The 18,264-nt window shown below is 43.0% G+C and overlaps 1 protein-coding gene and 1 long non-coding RNA gene across 2 annotated transcripts in view; one reads left to right on the forward strand and one right to left on the reverse strand.

Moving 5' to 3' along the window:
- Positions 1 to 10,860, reverse strand: part of GREB1L (GREB1 like retinoic acid receptor coactivator) — a 221,187-nt gene extending 210,327 nt beyond the window's left edge. The window contains exon 1 of the mRNA XM_084619690.1: positions 10,756 to 10,860. The gene's annotated coding sequence lies outside the window, so the exon portion shown is untranslated. The remainder of the gene's footprint in view (positions 1 to 10,755) is intronic.
- Positions 10,861 to 12,112: 1,252 nt separating this feature from the next.
- LOC311515343 lies at positions 12,113 to 15,827 on the forward strand. The gene is made up of 4 exons (XR_014710112.1): positions 12,113 to 12,283; positions 13,394 to 13,672; positions 13,931 to 14,180; positions 15,653 to 15,827. It is a non-coding gene; the product is annotated as an uncharacterized lncRNA (long non-coding RNA).
- Positions 15,828 to 18,264: the final 2,437 nt, after the last annotated feature.

Genomic DNA, 18,264 nt, shown 5'->3' on the forward strand with positions numbered 1-18,264 from the left:
CCTAAACTAGGAAATTCTTCAGGGAAATAAACTGAAACCCTGAATTGATCCAAACTGATCCTAGCCAGATTCCCATCCTGATTGCCAAACAGTAGATCATCATCCAACCAAGCCTAGAACACAAGATTGTGAATTGGTGTTATCTTGTCTACTCTGGCGAGCTGAACCATTTTTAAATTGTTACCTTAAAAAATAGCTCCACTGAAAATGTTTCAGCCATAGCAGAGATGGAGTCTAAATGTCAGCCTGAAGTGCAAAATTCAAGACCCTGAAGAGTTCCAAGGTATTAAGCAATCAAGAAAAGGTCATGTTTAAAAAAAAGAGATAGGGGAGAAGAGGCAAAAAAAGGGGGAATTGTGCTCATTATTTAAAAATTCTATTAAGTAAAAATGCAAATGTCTACAAAAAAGTATAGAAAAGATTACTAAATATCTTGTCTATATCTGGAATTCAGCTATAGGTAGCCAATAACCAAGGTAGTGTACTGGTGCAAACCCCAAATATTGGCAAGGAAAGCCATGTCAGTTAAACCTCACTAGGACACAAACATATTGTTTCCAATATCCTCTAAAAAGGAGAGATCTGCCTGAGCTCTTTCCTAATCTGTTTGTTGCCAGCCTATTCCCAGAAAGGGCAGTTCTTTGTATTTCTCCACATTTATTTCTTTTTCTCTGGCATTTATTATTATAATATCAGAACAGCAATATTAATGAATTTATTCTCATATCCCTGCAAGACGGAGAACAGAAGTACAGAGAGATTAAGTGATTTGCCTAAGGTGACACAGGCAGTCTGTACCAGAACCGGGAACAGAACCCAAGTTCCAATCAAGTGTCTTTACTGAAAGTCTATCCTTCTCATGAGCAACATGACCACCTCACAGTGTAGGTGGCATATAGGAGTAAGGAGCATTAAGGGTAGGAGCATTTTCATGAGAGCATCCTTGTGGAGTGCCTGTCCCCTCCATGCACTTTCCCAGACCACACTTTTCTTGCCCATTTCAGGTGGGGTTACAGCTGTAACAGTTCTTCTTAATGCATTATTAACTTGCCAGGGAACTTCCCAAAACAGAGAGTTTCTCAGTGAACATGGCATCTAGTATTGCTGATTTCTGATTCTTCCTTCTCTGTCTGGCCACATATGCCAATTTTTCATGGAGACTCAACCACATGTTGTTCATGAAGAGGATTATTTACTCATTTGGAGCAAGGGGAAAAGTATACCGTATAAACTTCACCCCTCCTTTCACAACAGGAGATTTTAAAAAATCCATCAACATTTGCCCATTTTCCTACCAGGTGTACAGCATCTTATTACAGCACAAGCAGAAGCTAGAGCTAAATTGCCACCCACACATCACATCACCACATGAGCAAACCATATAAATATATACTGAAGATGAAAATCAAGCATACACATACAATTCAGTCATTAGAAGTGTATACTGATGTATGTAGTCTAGGTTATATAGGATACAAGAGGAAAGACTGCATAAACATTTTTCTAATATTTAGATTTGTACAAGTCATCTTTAGCCAAGCAGTACTGCAAGCTGCATATCAGAGTTCTTTCAAGGAATTCTCTCATGTTACAATTTCCTTATCACTTTGTTTTATTAAAGAAAAAAATCCCTTGACCTACTAAGACACACAGATGCCTATACTGAGTAACAATGTAATCTTATTTCTGTAACTCACGTTCCTCCTTCCCAGTCTAGATGTATACATCAGCCTCACTTGTTTGTCAAGTACACCATGTAGATTGTTTGCTCTGGAGCAGGGAACCATCTGTGTTTACTGTACAATGCACAGTACACCTCTGGGCACTTTAAATTATGAAATAATAAATTACTGCAGAGTTTATGTTCCAAAATATGGGATTTTTCTTTTTGAATCACTAGGAACAGGACTGCAGCTGGACAACCTCCTGCCACAGAAGTAATTAACCACGGGGTTAGGGTAGATTCTTCATCACTGGCAATTTTTAACCAAGATTGGATGTGTGTCTAAAATACATGTTCTAAGGGTTATTTTGGGGGTGTCAAATGGCCTATGTTGTACAGGAGGTCAAACTAGATGACCACAATGATGGCTATCAAACCTTTAATCTTTGTGCAGCAGAAGATCCCTTTTAGTTGGAGCAATATCCAGAAACAAAGGTGCAGCAGCCTCTAAACACTATACCACCAGCTCCCAAAACTGGTAGCTGGAAGGGAACTTTAGGACCTTGATGGTATCACCAGAGCTAGTCTCACAGTTGTACAGTAATTATATTTATGTAAAAACTATACCTATTAAGTTACCAAACAAGAACAACTTCCTCTCCCTAAAATTAATTACATAGCTAAACCATCAGCCCTCAGCCTCTAGGAAAAGATGGATCTTCTATCATACCCTAAAGGTCAACAGACTCCAGGTTCTATCAGGAGAAATTCCAAAGTTGACGACAGTCCATCAGAAATGCCCTACCACAAGGCCTTCAAATATACACAGTGCTAGAGAATGCCTCAGCCACCCCTGAGTAACAAACATACAGGCAGAGAAGTCATCTCTTAAGAAGCCAAAACCAAATCCTATAGGTCTTTATAAAAATAAATATTAACAGCCTGAATCACACTCAGAATCCATTAGGAAGCTGGTGCCATCCTTGGAGACCTGGTGTAATAGGTGTAAAAAGGTATACAAGGTTCAAAAGGTGCCACCTTTGGAGAACTGGTGTAATAAGTTTCAGGTGACTGGCACTGCCAAGGAACCCACATATGAATTCTGAGCAAAAAGACACAGAAAGCACTAACAAAATGTTCCATTACAACTTATATAGCTAAACTAATTTAAAATAGCCATCCATATAAGTGACTTTTTTACAACTTTCACACTGTTCATTCTAGCTAAAGCCTAATCTTTAAGAGCAATAAGATCTACAGCTCAGCTTTTGTTATTAAAAAGTAAACAACATCCTCTCAATGCATTTCACACCACAGTTACATTGAAGAATTAAATTTCACTTCACATCAAAGGGCCCTGATCATATATACTACTCACACAATTGTTCTTAAAGAAAACCACTAAAGGTGAAGCACATGCTACAGTTGGGGGTTGAATCTGAGTGTCTTTATTCAACATCCTTACAGAGCTAAAGTCACTGAAAGCTTGTTCATGGAACCACTATGACTGATGTCTAATATGCTCTCATGTAACAGTATTTTAAGTCTACCCACACTGTTTTGCTGTTGATTTTATATCTGCTTCCAAAAACTCTAATGGCTCTACAATGGCTGACATGGAGAATATTAAATGAAGGCTTTTGTCACATCTTGTCACAGTGACTCAGAAAAATCCCTAAAAATCCTAGCACTGTTGATTTATTTTCACAATATATAGAGCTTAAAATCTTGTGTCTTTCACAACAGTAGCCATTTATCATAAGTTTAAATATGCCAAATGATTGAATGAACAGTGTTTAAAATACCTACATAGTATCTAAGCCCTTGAGAGCAGGCACAAATTCTATTAAATCTTTATGAACTGCCATGAAAAGTTTGGGTGCTATATATTAGTTGAGAATATATTTAAAACAAAAAATCCACTTACCTGATCCCTTATGATCCAGCATGTCCCAAAAAGAGTTTCATGGAAGCCAGGACATCACAGCATTACACAATAAAACAGGAACCAGCTGCCATGACTTCAGGAGATATCCAAAACAATAACTACATTTTAGAATCACTTATTATATAATGAACCATCTTCCTTTTCACATACCATGTAAAAATCCTTCATCCTTGCAGATCTTAAAAAATTAAGAATGTATTTGGACCAGGAGATCCTTAAAGCTGAGTAATAAAAGCTTCAAGTTCTTTGAAAAGGGAAGAGACATTGTAGCGGGGGTTAAAACTGGAAGAGTGGGTTTCTACTGACACTAGAATTATGAAGAACCTAATGCCTTCATTAGTTTGATGATGGTACATTTTATGCAAAAGTCACATTTTATACACACAAACACAAACATTAAATGTGATAAAAGTCTTAATTGAGAACTTTATAGCTTCCTAATAAAGCAACATTCTTTTCTGCATGATTAACTCTTAATATAAAGGTTTCCTGAATTGATAAAAGATATTTGTTGTAACCACCCCTTCTTCATATATTTTCAAGACACAGATGATTATCTAGTCTCACCTCTTGCATAACAAGTGACACAGAAACTTGTCCAAAAATTTCTGCATCAACCCCATAACTTCTATTTAAATTATGGTATATATTTTAGAAAGGCATCCAGTCTTAGAGACTTCAAGGTGAGGGAGAATTCCCCACACCCCTAGATAATTAACCACTGGAACAATTTATTGCTATGTTTAAAAAAGTCCTGTATTTCTAGTCTGAATTTGTCTAGCTGCAACCACTGGACCTCATTATGCCTTTTTTTCTGCTACACTGAGGAACCATCTACTATCAGAAATCTCTTCCCCATGTAGGTACTTGTAGACTATGACCAAGACACTTTAATCTTCTCTTGGATAAATAGATTGAGCTTCTGAAGTCTCTCACAGTAAGGCACATTTTCCAGACTTCAAATCATTTTTGCAGATCTTTCTTAACCTTCTCCAATTTCTCAACATCTTTTTTAAGGGTGAACATCACAACTAGACACAGTATTCCAGTAATGGTTCCACTAATGCCAAATTCAGAGGTAACACCACCTCCATAACTTGGAAACTTGGTATTTCCCTGTTTATACATTCAACAATCGCACTAAACAGGACAGAATGCCCAGAATGATGCTGTAGTTATCTACCATTACCTTAAGATCTTTTCAGTGTTGCTGCACTCTAGGATATTGTCACCCATTTTGTAAGTGTAACCGACATCCTTTATTCTTACATGTGTGACCTTCCATTTGCCCATATTAAAATGCATGTTATTCAAATGAATCCACCTTACCAAGCCATCCAGATTGTTCTGTATAACAGATGTGTCCCCATCATTTTTGACACCTCATCAATTTGTATCATCTGCAGATTTTATCAATAATGATTTTAATATTTTCTTCATTGATAAAGATATTGAATAGCATTGGGTCAAGAACACCAGAAACAACACTATAGAACTAATCTCCATTTAGAGTCAGTTTTTGCAATCAGTTAACGAGTTTTTAATCCACTTAATATGGGCGACACAGACTTTGTATAAAGCTATGAATGCATCCTTGTTCGAATCACATTTTGTTCACTGAAATCTACTGTATTTATATTTTATTATGGCACCAAAAATAACCCCAAAATTTTCCCACCTGGAAAATCTATATGAACTTCTTACAATATCAGCATTAAATTATTTGTGTTTATTCCATCAGTATTTCTCTCATTAGTTTACGATCCTGTTCAGTGGAGTTTGGGGTGTGTTAAGAGTGTTGAAGTCAAGAGGAGTTTGGGGTGCGCAAAAATGTATATTAAGGGCCTGAACTTGCATGTAAAATACAGTATTAACTATTACCATTTTTCTCTCTCAAAAAAGCTGTCTTTAACAAAGGTTATACTAGGCATGTATTGTTATTCATACAAGAGGCATTCTTTTCAGAGCATTTGTAAAGGAAAGTTCTGAGAAAATAAGATTTTTCAAAACCTGCACTGCACAAATACAATTGTTCCATTTTACTGAGACAGTGAAAGTTTGTTCTCATTTTACCTTTGTTAATGTAACATGACTATACAAATGACTTCAGAATATTAGAACTATTTTAATTGCTTGTTAATATCTAATAAGGTGAAGTTCACAGCACTAAGCCCACAAAGGATATCCTTGTCAACATGTGAAGGCCTACTCCTGTCTCTCCATTTGTTAGCTGTACTTCACAAACAGTTCTCTTTTCCAGGCTTATCTTCTATAAACAACTGAAAATGTCTCTTCTAAACTCAACCACCTATTATGTAAGAGAGAGCTGGTGCAAGAGTATGCAAAATTGTAAGTCCTGAAGGGGCCATATCTTCTAAAGTCAACCACCTAATACATAAGAGAGATGATGGTGCAAAAGTATGCAAAATTTGTTCAAAGTCTTGAAGGGGCTATATAGTTTAAGGTGTAAAACCAAAGCTCTGATACACTTTCAGATTAAAGATTTCATGACACTTTTCACAGGAGTAAAGATGTGAATTCCTGGCATCTTGCCCAAGTTCCAGGTTTTGTCAATTACCTATCCAAATGCCCCCTGTTGTTTCAATTAGACATGGTATTCTTCTTCACTTCCCATCTTGAATTACTGTGGACTGTTGCTAAGCCTGGTTAACAGCTGCCACATTTCACCCAGAGTTGGCTGCATTTCAGTGGTTGGTGAAACAATTAGAAACAGAACATACACATAGAACATAAAAGAACTTTAGCATCTTTTGGAATGAAAGATGCTACACAAAAGAAAGGCACACTACTCAAACTTAAATTTTTATTTTCATCCAGGTTAGATAACAAAGGTCCTTGTACCGTATTAAAGTGTCCTGAAAATATGTAACGGAATTATGGGGAAAGACCCATTAGATTCTCTTGTTTATCCCACTACTAATTGGTGAACTGTTTCCTACAGTTTATCCTTGAGTTCTATTTCAGTCTAGTTTTAGATGACTCAGCAACTGTGTGCACAGTATTACAGTTGTCTCAACAAGAAATCTCCCCCCACACACACATATATATTTAGCCTAAAAAAATATTTTGCTCACTGTTATCCCATAACTCCTAGACATAGCTGTTTGAATTATGCTAAACAATTCCTCTCCTTCCTTGTGTTTACAAAGTGCAGCAACCCTGAACTTTCAAGGACCAGGGCTAATATTTATGGTCTTAAGAGAACTTTGAACTAGCCCCGATTTGGGGTGTGTTTTGAATTTATGCAAACATTTCACATAGCTATACTATCATTCCTTTCTTCCATCATATAAGGCCTCTGCACACGATAAGAAATATCATAATACAAGCTCAACATTCAACTTGTCCATTATCTCCCAGCTCTCTCAATATTCCCTCTTGCAACACAGCATACACATACTGCACTTGCAATTTACACCTGGGCTAGATTCACAAAGGAACTTAGGCGTGGTTACCTGCCATGCCTTTTAGGTGCCTAGAAAAATCAGTGGGATGCACAGTCCTGGGCTAGGCATCTAGCCTCCCTATATAATGAATGGAGAGGGACAAAGGCCTCAAAATGGGATTCACATAAGCCAGCATCTTAGGCAACTCCTCACCAAAACTAGCCAATGGGAGGTGCCAAACTGAGGGGCTTGTGCTAAACCCTTCCTCTCTCTCTGAAATAGGTACCAAAATCCAAGCTGCAGAGAGGCACCTTCTTCTGCTTGGGATTCTTATCTGAAAACCGTGTCTTGGCATTGGGCACCTATCTAGTTTCAGCATGAAGCCAGGAGCAAAGGAGGAAACCACCTCCCTTATAACTTTTAGCCCAGTGGTTAGGGTAGTCACCTGGGATGTGGGAGACCTCCAGTTCAAGTCCACCCTTAAGCCAAAGAGGAGAAGGGATATGAACAGGGATCTGCCACCTCTCAGGTGAGTGCCCTAATCACCAGGTTATGGGATATTGTGACATGGGGTTCCCCCAGTTTCTCCTATTGAAGCTGTTCCATGGTGGGTAAATAGTTAAGAAAAGTCATTGGAGCCAGGGGACTGGACCCTGGATCTCCCACCTCCCAAGTGACTGATCTAACCACCAAGTTATATAGTCATTCTTATGCTTGCTCACACTCGCTGCTCTCTGGCATAATGATTCTTTCACTGTTTATTCACAATGCAACCCCTTCAGACACATCAAAAGATCCCATATCCCAGTTAGGGCACTCACCTGAGAGGTAACAAATCCCTTCCCCCTCTTATGTAGGTCTCAGCAGTCTCCCACATGAGTACCCTAACCACTGGGCTAAAAGCTGTGAGTGTGCTATTCCTCCATTTTGTGCAAGCCCACATATAAGGACCCAATCCAGTAGGCAAGCTCAGAGCAAACCGACTGGACTGGGCCTCACAGGCAAGTCAGGCAGACAAACCCTTATTTTTCCCCCATTTGTGCAACCGTCTGGGGCTTAGGTGGCCAGATGCCCAGCAGGGGTTGAAACATGCATGCTCAGAGGCAAAAGTTTACCTGAAAAATTGAGGTGCCAAGTGAGTTTACATGCCTACAATGCTGGGCAGCAGTGGTGTGGAGGTTTTTTAGATCTCAGTGAAACCTGATTCTGGGATTTAGGCACATAAAATGGCAGCTAGGCACCTAAGTCCTTTTGCAAATCTAGTCCTACTGCCTTATTGCCTACTCCCAATATTTCTGGTTGGCTGTAATACTGTAATAAACTGGGGTGACAAAAATGTGCAGAAACACGCAAAGTATTTTATACTAATATTTATTTTATTAAACACAATTCAAATACATGCTTTGCAAGCACTGTGAAATTTTAAGGCTATACAGCATATTTGTTAACCTATCTGAATAGTTGTATTTGTACTTTCAGGTATGAAACCAAACCCTGTTCACAGTTAAGCATGCACTTAATTGTACTCATGAGAATAGTCCACAGTTTCAGTAGGACTACTTATACAAGTAAAATTATGCATATGTTTAGGTTCCAAGTCTGAAAGCATTACATGATTTTGCTAAACTTATTATCTCCTAAAAGGCTGAGATTTTTATACAGAGATTTTTTCTTCCCTTGCAAACAAAATAAAATCAAAATGCACCAATTCCATAGCTTTTTGTTTTGTTTTTAAAAAGAACTTGACTAGCAATTTCTCTTGGATAAGGGTTTATTAATGTCTTCAGAGAAAATAAAGTCTCTATACCCCACTAATTCCATCATGGGGAAGTAACATTGAATTATGTTCACATAATAGGCTTGGCAATCAATACAAGGCCTTCACGTTTATTTATAGGTCAAATACCAAACAACAGAGGAAAAATAAAGCAGGCTATACTGTATACTTAGGCCTTTCAGATGAAAAACTGCTGAAATCCTTCTACCAGTCCTTCAGCCTGGTAGGGCTTTGTGAGGGGCCACCCAAACTCTCTCTTATCAGGTCAAGTGCAAGAAACTATTATCAACAGGAGTTAATACCTATTGAGTCTATTACCTCTAAATAATTTTAAAAAATCCTTCATTTGTGACTTCCACTAACTTCAACTTATGCAAGACTATTGTTCTCGTCTTTAACATATTTTTATTTAGAATTTTAAATAGTTTTAATTATATTTCATTTGAATTGTGTCACGTGTGTGGGAAAAAATAAAATTAAGTAATATATTTTCCGAAAAACATTTCTTTCATGAGGAAGCCACCACAGTCACTAATTCTGGGAAACCAAAAGGCATGTTTTGATCTCACACTTTCAAGGTATTTGCCAAAGACAGTAAACATTTATGGTCCTGATCCTACAAACACATATGTGCTGAACTTTGAGTATGTGACATAATGTGCTTAAAGTTCAGCATATGCATTAGTGTTTGCAGGTTTGGGGCCTAAGTGAGCTGAGGCAATTAGTCTACCCTCCAAAATACTTTCGGGTTCAAACACTTCTCCATATAATTAAAGAAAATATGATGGGTTAAAGTGTTGTTCTTAGAGATATTTCAAAATAATAAAAGGAAATTATTTATAAAAGGGTGAAACTTTCAGATTACCCAGATGCTTTTTGAAAACTGCATCCTAATTCACTTCAGAACCAGTTTCCCAAACTTGTTTTACACGAGCAAAGAAGCCAGGCAAGTGAGAGAATGTGACAATGAAGGAAATCACTAAAAAGAAAGCCAGGTTGTACTTCAAAGTGACAAGAAGTACCCTGTAGTTTAGCAGACATATTATGATCAAAAGCATTTGCCTTTTTTTTAAAATCATGTGGAACTTCTTAAACTAAGCATCGCTAGACAATCCATGCAAATAAAGACTAAAGCCAAAATAAATCAAACAACAGCAGCATTAGGAAAATACTACGCAGCCATCCTCCCACTATTTATATATCCCTTGCCTCGTGTCTCAGAGTAAAACTACGGTCACCTCCAACTGTCAACACATCAGTGCGGATTTTGCACACAGCAAATAATCTCAAAACCATACAGCAAAAGAGCAAAGCCCAAGTGCGCCTTCATTGTCAACATGAGCAAAATGCGAGCTCGGACGTTTCGGGAAACGTTCATCAACAAACCCCACCCCAGGACGGACCTGATCCACCCCCCCCCTTCCCTGACACTAGTTTATTAATCGAGCTATACCGGCATCTCGCTAACAGCAACGCAACTGAGCCGCCTATTGGCGAGCCTTTGGCCTAGTAACTTTTGGGGAGGGAGAAGCTGCAGAAGAACCAACCACCTGCAACCCCCCCGGCCGAATCCCTCCCACGCCCAGGGGCGCCTCCGCGCCACCTTCCCTCCCGAGGGGTTCACACGCCGCTCCACGCGCGCAGCTGAGCGTGCCCCGCTGGGCCCGTGCCGGCCAGCGCGCTCCTGCCCCGAGCGCAGCGCGGTAACAAAGGGCCGGAGCCCCGGAGGGCTGATGCGCAGCCAGGGTAAAGAGGCGTTACGCTGACAGAGCTCAAAGAGCCGAGAGCCGCCCCCCGGCCGCTGCAGCCCGCTCCGCGCTGCCGGGGTGACTGACAGAGCGAGCGAGCGAGCAGCGGACCCCGCTCCCTGCCTCTCCTCCGCTAGCTTTGTGTCCTCCCCAGCGGGGCCAGGAAAGGCGAGCCAGGGACCCCGACCCGCAGGGCCCGGCCCGCCCCTTACCGTGAGGGGCGGAGAGACGGGTCCGGCGCGCTCCGAGCCCCCCAAAGCCCCCTTTTCCCCGCACGCCGAGAGACTGCGCTGCGAAGCCCCTTCCTGCGCCAGCGCCGCTGGTTTCTCCCGCTGGGTCTCGGGCGCTCCGGCTGGAGGAGGGGAGTGGAGGGGAGGAGACGGGGGCGGACCCCGCAGGTGCCGCCCCTCCTGCTCTGACAGCAGGGGAACCGACTCAGCTGGGGGGCAGGAGAGATGGGGGGTGGTCGGGGCGGGAGCGCGAGAAAGGTGGAGCGGGGGGGGGGAGCGCGGCAGTGGTGGAGCTGGGGTTGGTCAGGGCCTGGGGGGGGAGGTGAGAAGTAGAGCTGGGTTGGTCAGGGCCGGGGGGAGGGGAGGGGAGAGGTAGGGCTGGTGAGAGGGAGAGGTGGGGCCGGGGTTGGTCAGGGCTGGTGGCGGGGGGGGGAAGGTGAGACGTGGAGCTGGGGTTGGTCAGGGCCTGTCGGGGGGGGGGGGGGTGAGAGGTGGGGCCCGGGTTGGTCGGGGCGGGGGGGGGGAGAGTGAGAGTTGGGGCCCGGGTCGGTCAGGGCCGGTCCCTGGGGGAGGAGGTGAGAGGTGCAGCTGGGGTTGGTCAGGGCCGGTCCGGGGGTGGGGGGGGAAGGTGAGAGGTGGAGCTGGGGTTGGTCAGGGCCCCTCTGGGGAGGTGAGAGGTGGAGCTGGGGTTGGTCAGGGCCTGTTGGCGGCGGCGGGGGGGGGGCAAGGTGAGAGGTGGAACTGGGGTAGGATGACCAGGTGTCTGGTTTCTGACCAGAACACCCAATCAAAAAGGAATCCTGGCGGGTCCGATCAGCACAGTGACCAGGCTGTTGAATGTCCGGTTTGCAGCACCACAGCAAGACTGGCAGGCTCCCTGTTAGCGCCGCAGCTCCTAGGTCACGAAGCAGCGGGCATGTCTGGCTCCTAGCCTTAGGAGCTGCCAGGGTGGGGTGGTCCACATGCTGCCCTGCCCACACACAAAGGACACAGCTGCGTAGGGCACCAGGAAATTTGGGGCACCAAATTTCCTGGTGCCCTGCACAGCTGCATGTTGCTCCTGCCCCTGCTCTGTCCGTGCCCCGCCTCTTCCTGCCCCTGCTCCAATTCAGCCCTGTCCCCACTCACCTGAGGAGTGCGGGCAGGGCTGGGCCTGCGCTCACTGGCAGCGGGAAGTGCAGTGGCCTGGCCCCAGCCATGCCGCTGGTGAGTGCTCGGGGGAGGTTCCCCGCCACACACATCCCACGGGGTGGGGGCTGCGTAGGGCCCCAGAATAGCTAGGGACAGGACTGCCTGCAGACATAGCTCCCATTGGCTGGGTCAGGGTAGGGGAGGAACTAGCGCCATTTGCGAGCGCTCAGCAGGCAGCTGTTCAGGGATCGCATGGCGCACGCTTCTTCTGTTGCTGCCTGGCCCTCTTCTCCTGGTGTGGCTGGGCTCAAGCTGCAGCGCGTGCCCTGCTGTGAACCACGCGATCTGTCGCCCCATTGCCAGCACCCAGGAGTTGGAGGTATGTGTATCCCCGTCTCTGAATGCTGGGAATGGGGGCTGGACCCCCATCCCCTTCACTGCATACGTCCCCACCCCCCACACTCCCATCCCCCTCATTGCATCCCTCCCCATCGCAACCCCCCCACACTCCTATCCCCTTGTCATTGCATCCCTCCCCTGTCCCATCCCATCCTGACCCCCACATCTACCCATCCCAGCCCTGTACCCCTTAGAGTGCTCTCCCACCCATTCTCTCCACCTCCCAGAGCCACCATCCCCATGACCATCACCCCCAACACTCCTGCATTCCCATCCACCCCACATACCCCCCGATACCACCTCCTCTCTCCTTCACTGCCCCCTCTCACCCCCATCCTGCTCTTGTCCTTCGCCTTTTCCCATCCCCATCCTCTCTCCTCCACCCCCACCTTTTCCCCTCCAGCCCACCCTCCTCCCTTTCCTGCTGGGTGATTTAGGCAGCCCCTAGAAAAGTGTAGGAAAAACTGTCTCTGTGTGGGCAACTGTGCGCATGCATGCATTCATTGTATGTGTGTAAGAAACCGTGTGTCTTTGTGTAGGAAGATACATGTATTGCCACATGTGTGTGTACCTGTGTGAATAAAATTAGCAGCCAAACTTTGACTTTTATTCCTTTTGCTGGCTTGCACACACAAAAATTGATGACATAAAATGTGTGTGTATTCATTTCATAACAAGTTTTTAAAAGAGAAAGGAATTCTAAAAGAAATGTATTATTTCTTAAAAGGTGACTGTTGTTGGCTAGTAATTGCAGAAGAGCCAATGTATCATACGTTTCTCCCCACCTTTGTCTAGCTACGTACAGGGTTGGGGGTGGGGGAAGAAAGTTGGAGCTTGGGGTGGGGGTGGTGGTGACAGGTGGAACTGGGTTTAGTCAGGGACTGTCTGGGGAGGCAGGTGAAAGGTGGAGCTGGGGTTGGTCAGGGCTGAGAAGAAAGGTGGAGCTTGGGTTGGTCAGGGCCTGTCATGGGGCAGGGGGTGAGAGGTGCAGCTGGGGTTGGTCAGGGCCTGTCGGGTGGGAGGGGGAAAGGTGAGAGGTGAAGCGGGGGGTGGTCAAGGCAGCTGAAGAAATTCAGACATCTACACACAGATTGCAAAGCGGATGCTAAGCCTGGGGCACAGCGGTGCTGGATGAAAGAAAAGGAACATTGGCAGGCATATCAGAAGGCAAGGGAAGACGACAAAGCTGAGGCCACCCCACAGACCTGCCACTTCTATAATTAATAGCATGCCACACTTGGTGGGGATAATGCCAGCCCCCCAAATGTAACTGTGGACACTTTGCATGAGCCAGGTACAGGGAGCCCTGCAGTACGCAGTGGGGCTAGGAGGACAGGACACCAAAGAAGATGCAAACCATGCCTGCCAGGTGAGCACAGCAGATGAAAGGGATGGGATCTCAGTAAGTGTATGGATGCGTTATTCCTTATAACCCTGTTTCCCTTTTCAGTGGCCAAAACCTACTCCCTTCCTTCCGCCTCCTTTCTTTTATTTTTAAAAATGGTGCCCATCCATGCATCTAGCAAGCAAAGGCATAAACCTTTGATTCCCCAATTTATTTGTAAAATGTTTGAAAATAAATTAAAAAACAGTCCACATCTGATCATGGTTGTGTTTTTCTAATCAGCAGCCTTTGGCAAAGTGACCTTGAAAGGTGCCCCTTCCACACCAGTTGAAAGTCTGACCGACATCAGGCAAAAAAAGAAGTAAACTAGGAAGGATATCCTCTGTGAGATCCTCCAGTCTTTTACAGCTGTGAACAGAGACTGGAGGGGCTGAATGTACAAGACCAGGGAGGACTAAGAACTGCTGGAAGAGAGTCAAATAGACTGAGAGGTGCAGCAGGAAGTGCACTATGATATTATGGCTTTGATCAGGTAACAAACACAAATGTTACAGAATATTACTAAGTTACATGTCCAAAGATCCCAAACACAGTAGCCCGTGAAATCCATGAAAGTGTTCCCTGCACTCCCTGTAATAGAATGCAGCATGGCATCAACCCTTACCCCCTACCACTCCACACCAAAGGAAAACTAGGAGAACCATGACTACACTACACTCCACAGGATCATTTGCAAAACAGCCACAGGATCATTTGCAAAACACACCACACTACCTATGTGTTTTTAATATGTAAACATGTAAGCCAGAGGTCTGAATGAGCTCTCTCCTGCCATCTATTGATGAACTGGAGGAAAAGACCTCACGAACAGACCTTATTTGCATAGACCCACCTGCTCTGCCAAGATGATCGCTTGACATACCTGCTTTTCCAAAGTGATGGATTTTGGCTGTTTTAGGTTAAAATTCACACAAGTCATAAAAGCAGCTGTAATTAAATGTTGTTACCTCTATTGTATGACTAAAAGACAGCAGAACTGTATTTAATATGCCCCAATTGAGGGGGTTACCATAACTAACTTCACTTGCTAAGCATAGGGTAATAAGCCACATCCAACTGCAAGACAAATATCCCTACCTGGTGTTCGAGGGTTCTAGCTCCCATTTGATGAGTCTTTTTTAGTGTTTTAAGGTAGAGCTCATTAGAATCAATTCAGAAACTTCTTTCTTAATAACTACGAGAGCTGATATGCTGATTTAGGAACTGGGCCTTAGGCCTGGTATGAGGACAGTGTTGTGGTGAAAGAAATGCAGAAGAGGTAGTAGTAGTGAGGTTCTCTACTACCCAGTGAACTCACTAAGGTCTGAAACAACTAAGAACTGGACTAGGTGGTGGAACATCAGAATGCAGTATTACAGCTAAAGGCGGCATGGTGAAAGATGTAGCAGTAGCATCGAAGGCACCCTTTACTCAGCAAATCCTAAAGTTGTGATTACTGATAGCTGGGCTAGGTGGTTATGGTGCTGTAGGACAGGACCAAGGACATTGCAGAGGAATAAGAAGTGTCAAAGACAGTGGCAGCAAAGCAACAGCAGTGGAGGCAGCTGGAGGTCAACCCATCTGAATGCACCCCTGGACTCAGGGATTTTGCTCACCTTGGACAACCACCATGATTGGGGTACAGCAGAGGGAAAGGGGGAGTGGTGCATTAAAGAGATATTTGTCCATTGTTATATGCAGTGTTGCTGTAGCTGTGTCGGTCCCAGGATATTTGGGAGACAAGGTGAGTGAGGTAATATCTTTTATTTGGGCCAATAAAAGATCTCACCCACCTTGTCTATTTGTCCATTGGACTTTCACCCCGCAAGGTAGGACACTGAGGCAAAGGACTACTGCCAAAGGTAATGTGGGATGTGTATTTACTTATTGTTTGCATACTTAATCATTGTTGCTGTGTTCCCTCTCCCATTAAAAAGTCTTTTTTGTTGTTGTTGTTGTACACAGACTCAGTGCTTGCAGGTGGGGAAGTATTGCCAGTGAGAGGTGCCAAGTGCTTTTCCCAGATATCTGAGTGGGAGTTGAAGCCTGTTTTGTAAGAGGAATCCCTAGACATTGACCGCAGCCCTTGTTGCTGCTGACACCATCTGGCAGAAGGGTTATACAGTTTTTTTTTATCTTGGTTTTTATAAGTACCCTATTATAGTGCTGCTGAAATATTTTTAACTTTGTGTAGTTGAACTTTAACTTTGTCTCCTGTTTATTTGCACACAATAAAATTACATTTTGTGAAATAAGGTATATTAATTAGTTAACACCAAGCATAAATGCCACATTACAAAAAGTAGGGGTTTTAATGAATCACAAATTGAGTCAACACTGTGATTCAGTTGTGAAAAGGGCTAATATCATTTTTGGGTGTATTAATAGGAGTGTCGTATGTAAGATGAAGGAGATAATCGTCCCACTCTACTTGGCTCTGGTGGAGCCTCAGCTGGAGTACAGTGTCCAATTCTGGGTGCCACAGTTTAGATGTGGACAAATTGGAGAGTCCAGAGGAGATCAAACAAAAATGAAAAAGGGTTTAGAAAACTTGACTATGAGGAAAGGTTAAAAAAACTAGGCATGTTTAGACTTGAGAAAAGAGAACTGATGAGGGACCTGCCAACCATCTTCAAATATGTTAAGGGCTGTTACAAAGAGGGTAGTGGTGATCAATTGTTCTCCATGTCCACTGAAGATAGGACAAGAAGTAATCTGCTTCATCTGCAGCAAGGGTAGTTAGTACTCAGTTTAGTAAGCCCTACGTTTCTTTGCTATGGATGAAAACAAGTGTTTGTCCTAATCAAAGTTACTCCACATACTCTTAGGGTACAAGATGAATTTTCTGGAAAGTTACAAGTAAATATCTTCATTAGCTCTGCACAAATTGTTAGGACCCTCATGCCATTGAGCACTTTATGCCCATGGCGTTATTGGTATTCTGTAAAGTATAATTAATTGGTATCAGTGTTGGTCTCTGGAGATAATGTCGTAACGTGAAATCAGATAGAAAGACATTTAGATAATTAAAATATTACAACAAATTACATTGCTTAACAATGCATAGAAATCAAAAAGTGATCAAGGTGTAGGCATAGAGTATGTGCTATTCAAAGCTGGGTTATTCTAATCTAAAATACTTGCAATATGTTTAACTCGGTTACTGTGTGTGTATACTGAAGCACAATTTTTCCTCTATCAACAATGCAAATTGTTTAATATCACTGAACAGTATTTACTATACTAGTTAGAATGTTCCGATGTTACTCAGAATTACTTTTTTTTTTTTTGGAGTTGTTCTTGTTTTGCTATTTTGGAAAGAAGATTCGGTTTTCGTTCACCATAAGTTTTTTCCTCCACATAACTACTTCCTATTTCATCCTGCCCCCAAATTGATGGACACTTCCTATAACTACACTGTCCAGGGTTTAGAATGGAGAGGAGAGAAATGTCACATCTGAAGTATTGTAGCTTCATGACTGGATATTTTTTGCTCCCTCTTTAAATTTCTCCTCACTTTCTCTGTTTCATTCATACCAGCCTAGGATTTGTAAATCAACAGGAACCAGATCCCTTCCAAGCACTACTTTCCACAAAAATTGGCCAACAGGAGGCAAGCAGGATAAAAATAAAAAGCACTCCCCTTCCTCTGTGGAGCTGTGTGTGTGAACTGCACATTTCCCAATCTTGCTGGCCTCTGAACTGAAATACTTTGATCAGGAGTTCAGCTCAGAACCCTCTCTTGGCTAGAGCTTACATTTATATCTCAACTAGAGATGATGCAAACATTCACTGATAACTGGATTCATCTGTACTCAGAGGGGGTAGGTTAGGTGTTGCAGTCCTATTAAAATATTAGTCTCTGCTATGCTTTGCTTGCTGCATATGAACTAAAACTCTAGATTTCCATACTAAAAAATCTAGGCATGCTAATGTTTCACTTTGGTTCTCCTTTCGAACTAATCTACCAAAATCTGAATATTTAATGCAGGTAAAGGTTAATATTAATATTCCATGGGCCTGATCTTGCATCTGTTTGAAGTCAGTGTCAAAGTTCTCAGTTACCTCATTTGGTACATGATCAAGCTCCATAGGGATCAATACTTCTTTGTATGATGCATCTAAACAAATGTTGTGGATCTGCATGAATCTTAGCACTCTGTATTTACTATTTGTTGTATATACTCTTAATATTAATAGTACTGCAGTATCTTTGAGAGGCACCTCTATGTCAAAATGCATAAGGGATGTTCCTTGCCCCAAAGAGCCTATATTCTATGTAGACAAACCAGATAAAGGAGAGGGGGGGAAAGTACTGTAGTAGAATTAATCAGATTTCATAGATGGGGAACTGAGGCACATACAGATTATGTGATTTGCCCACGGTCATGCTAGATGTCTATGACAGAACTAGGAAAACAATGTAGATCTCCTAAGTCCCAATCCAATGCCTTAACTACAAGGTCATTCTTTCTCAGCTTTTCTGTGCTTACTGCATTATTGAAAATCCTCTAAAAATAAACACTTTTTTTAAAAGCATCAAGGTTTCTGGCATTAGTATTCAACACTGCTGCCAC

Source organism: Lepidochelys olivacea, assembly GCF_965140295.1.
Source record: "Lepidochelys olivacea isolate rLepOli2 genome assembly, chromosome: 2".
NCBI lineage: Eukaryota > Metazoa > Chordata > Testudines > Cheloniidae > Lepidochelys > Lepidochelys olivacea.